Raw genomic sequence first — 4821 nt, forward strand, 5'->3', positions numbered from 1 at the left:
GTTTAGCTAAAGAAAAATAATTTTTTTTTTTTACTAATTTAGATGCAAGCAAATTAAAACAATTAACTAATATCAACAAATATATAACAATTTCCGGGGTGAACAGTAATCCACGCTACATGAACAGCTAAATTTTTTTTATTTTTTTTTATTATTAAAAACAATTTAGTTAAGTTTTTTATTAACTAATACAAACTATTAACTTTACAGCAAGGAATTATTAATTAATTCTTCTAGATTGCTGTCAAAACAATACATAATATAAAACAAATTAAGGAGTTAAAAATTCAGGCCCTGCATTGGTAGCAGTCGTTCGATATCACTCCCTAGAAGATTAAGGACTCCGCCCTATTCGCAACTTGGCCGCAGTTTGTCCTCTTCTCCCCTAGCTGGCTAAAAATCCCCGGAATCGGCCGGGGGGGGAGGACCTCTGCCACTCGCGGCGTGAGGACACAAGCCTTATGCTCAGACGAAAAACAGTTGCCAGAAAGTTAGATATGGTAAATATGTAGCCGAAATCCTATTGCGAGCGTATTATAGGTGAGTAGAGAGAACGAAGAGCTGTAGAGATTTGCCTCTTCGTTGCAGTGTGATTCTGAATGAGCTCCAAGCCTTCCTTTTATAGGTGCATGAAAGCGTGTAACCCCCGCCTGAATCCAAGGACGACGTTACGACGGCTTAATGCTTACCGTTACCGCATGCACCGTTACATATGTGTAAAACTCGACCAAAAAATGGAAGGCCTGAGAAGTCCAAAGTTGCGGCTGCGGCTGCCGGGCGTGGCGGCTGCGGCGCGGGCGCGGCGTGTGTGCGCAGGCAGCGCGTGTTGGGTAGAACCGCCAAAGCCCCAACGAAAAACCGTCTGATAACACATATTCAAACGCAATAAGGCAGAGAACCATTCAATATACCCTTTACTAATTCATATTCATTTCCGCATGTGGGAGTATTCACAAAGCAAAATGCCTTTTCAGATGTAATAGTAGTTTCCAACGAACTGTTGTATGCTACAACTTTAATGTTGTAATAATTTTTTGTTCCTAGGAAAAAACAGATTTTCCACTCAGACATTATGTCACCATATACTTGATCTTTTCATCAAAACCTCTATGTTATATATATGCTCTTAAAGTGCCATTTTCATGTCGCAATTTTAATTTTATTGGATTTAAAGAAGAGCGTCTGCCTTCTATAGAAGAAACTGTTGCTGTTTCAAAGTTCAGATTAACACATTTTAGAATAACTTTAGAAACTAATTAAATAGGGTGAATATGGACAGACCTCCTTGCAATAGCACCAATTTGCTGATAATCCCTATAGCTCAATAGGCCCTCTGAGTGAACTTTTTGAAACTCCTGTGAAAGAGTAAATAAATTAACTGTAAGAGTAAATAAATTTAACTAAGATTAACATAAATTTAACTAAAATAGAGATGAACTCTGCTTTCAAAGGTCACCCGCAACAAGGAAATACAAATAAATTTGCGGTTTCTCCATTTTAGTCCCTTACATTATATAATATCTTGAGTTAGTCACTCAAATCATTAAATTGCAATTTTTGTCCTTAAATTAGTATAAGTTGTCTCTACATTCGCCTTTCTAATCACTAAAATTGCTATTAGGTCTCCCAATCCCTACGAATTGTTTTGCCCCTCCCAGTGTAGAGAGACAATATTAATATATATTTAATATAGGAATTTGTTCATGTTTTACTGGAGCTTCAGCGCGTTGAGCTGGTCCTGAAACTCGTCGAATCTTTTGTCACGGGTGCTATCCCCAGTGTGTGACGTTCCTATCGACGTCTTGGAGGAGTAATCAGAATGCTGATTATCCTCTGTCTCAGTCGCTGGCCGGTGAGGAGGTACCCATTCCTTGTCCCTAGTTTGCCGGGGTAAGGGACGTTGGGCCCTTTTCTTCTTCTTCTTCTTGTTCAGCAGTTGCTCCATCATCTCTCTTAGAGAGTCGATGGTCGCCTGCTGTTCCTCCAGCTTTTGAGCCATTGTCTGCTCGGGGTTAAGTTCGGTCATGTGTACTTTCGCCTGCGCGTCTTGGCTTGAGCGCGAGGTCTGAGATGTGGCCGCCGCCGAATGAACCTCGTCTTCGCCGTAGGAGGGAGGTACCAGGGTGGAGTAATCGAACCCAATACTTGCCCCCCGGCGACTACGCGTTCGCCGGAATATGCCGTCCTGCCGGCGTTGAGCGAACCGAGTGTTAGGTCTCAGGACGGAATCCGAGTCTGACGAGTCGGAGAGTACCGCTTTCCCCTTATCCGTCATGTTAACTGTGGCGGATGAGAGCTCTAGGTCGTCGGCAGCGCGTCTTTTTTTGTGACGACGCCTTTGACGAGAGGGCCTTGGTCGAGAGGACTGTTAAGACAGTCTCTCGAACACCGAAGGTTTCGTCGTTCCGACGCATTGGCAGTCGGCGAGAACCGTATGGATGAGTCTCTCGTAGTGGCACTGAGGATTCGCCTCCTGCATAGTGCGTTTGCGAGTTAAGTATTCCCTAAGGTCTCCTGTGGGCGGTTGGTGACAACCCCCAGCTTCAGAAGAGTCGCTCGGGTGAGCGCATGAGAGATTTTTAGACGCGCTCTCTGGTGCGCGTTGGGTGGAATGCTTTGGTGCTGGAGTTGGACGATCTCGCCTTGACTGGCGAGTCTTCGCGTTTGAGCGAGCTCCAGTACGTGGGCGGGTTTCACCCCTTCGCCTGGAAGAGTGGGTTCGCGAGGACTCGTCTACTTCTCTACCTTTACGTTTATCCGTCAAATGGTTATGACGAGGCTCGCCAGCCTTCGAGGATTCGCCTACTCGGGTAGGCTCACTCCTTGGAAGTGAGTTATTCGCATCAGGGATATGACCTGAGAAGCGAAGTCTTCCCGAGCGGGCGGCTCTGCCTTCCTCGGTTGGCGCTCCTGACTTGGAGGGCCGGACCTCCTGTCTGACGAGCGTTTGCCGCTGCTGCTGGCTAGCTCTCCCAGTGAGGAGAGCGTCACCGCGAGCCGTGGCAGTACAGTTTGTGCCGGAGTGAACCGGCGTTTCCTCCGAAGCAGGTGTCTGCGTGGACCGCTTGGCGATCCATTTGGCAGATCCTTGCCTCTTGCGCTCGATCTCTGGCTTGGCCTTGATCGATTGCGAGGGAGTGGGCTCCTCCGACGAGACTCGGGTGGAACCTTCAGGCGCGGAAGCTTTGACCGTCTGAGGTCGGCTTCGGCGCACGACTCTGTGGCGTTTGCGGGACACATCGCCACCAGAGGATGAGGAAGACAAGTACTCTTCGTACTTGGCCTGGTCGAACTCAATCTCCAGGGACTCTACAGTCGTCTCGACAGCAACTTCATCAAATTGAGCCACCACCATTTCGTTCGATGAAACAGCACCTCCCACTGTGGTCGCCATCTTCTGTATGGTGTAAATTTGATTTCTCGGAAACAGGGAGTTTTCGTTTGTATTAATAAGAAAGCTTATTACAAACTAATAATCAAATGGTTACAACAGAAGCAGAGGGAATGCCCTCTTTGTTTTGTGTGGGGACTTTAGGTGGCTATAGGACGCTTCGCTCGATGCTCGTGTCGAGTCTGCTTCCCTTGGACCGTTCGATCGAGGTTGCTGGAGAGCTTCAGTACTCAGTAGAAGCTCGAATCGAAAGAGTTCGAGTCTGCTTAGTTCGCCGGCGATCGGAGCTCGGAACTAGGCAGTGGTGCTGTAATGCAAGGGTTATGCGAACAGCTTGGTCTCAAATGCTTCTTTCTGAGTTTTGCGACCTCTTTCACAGTGTGCTGGAAGGGGCTTTTAAATGGAAGAATGACAGCTTGACTACTCCTTGAATTATGGGATATGACCATACATTGTCCAGAGATGTCTTACTGTTCATTCGTACTGTCAGTGGTCATTCGAAGAGCTGCGCTCTGCATCACACTACGTAGGAGTGGGAAAGCCCCTCCTCGTATGCGTGACAACGGCTGTCAGATGCTTGCGTGGATCTGACCAACCACCGAGCGTCGGCGGCTCTCGTCCCTTCGCCTGGACAACTGAGGTGAGTCGCATTTATGAGGGCACAGGCTGTTTTGACACATGTCTGCTCACTTGTACTGTAGGCGGCTATTCGGCGGGCCTAGAGTACCGTGTCTTCTCTCTTCAGGCCAAGAGAGGCGGGAAAGCGTGTTCCTGGCACTCGAGTGGGTTTGGACAGTTCGCCGAATGCTGGCGGATCCGTCTCCTGACTCAGACAGCCGAGGTGAGTCGCATTTATGAATGCTCAGGTTGACTCGACACCTGTCCAGGCCTTCGTGCTGTGCGTACTGCGAGCGGCCGTTTGACGGTCCTGGGGTACAAGCTACTTGTAAAAGACACAATCTCCAAAATAATCTCCTCCTATTTTTGGTCACCAAACAGCTCTACTAGCTTATTGACCAAGTCAATAAGACACAAGCTCTTAGATAAGACACTTTTTTTGTTGCCAAACAGTGCCTAAAGCTTTTGCACTCTGATAGCCATTATGCGCACCTATACACTCTGAATTTATTGAAGTTTGCATTTTCACTTTAATTCTATGCACATTATGCACTCTGAAGTTATTAAAGTTTGCATTTTCATTTTAATTCCCGTTAACGTTGACATATGATTCCTTTAAAGAAAGGGTTGATATATTAATTTGTGAACTTTTATTAAATTTATTGTTAAAATATCATAATTCTATTTTAAATCTATCCAATTTTATTTTAATGTAGGAATTTGATAGGCTCAACAGAAATTTTACAAATATTAAGAGTTAAAATATTTTAAAAGTAGCACGTTAATGAAAATTTTCAAGATGAAATTTCCAT

This window comes from Asparagus officinalis, chromosome 3 (assembly GCF_001876935.1).
Source record: "Asparagus officinalis chromosome 3, Aspof.V1, whole genome shotgun sequence".
Lineage (NCBI taxonomy): Eukaryota > Viridiplantae > Streptophyta > Magnoliopsida > Asparagales > Asparagaceae > Asparagus > Asparagus officinalis.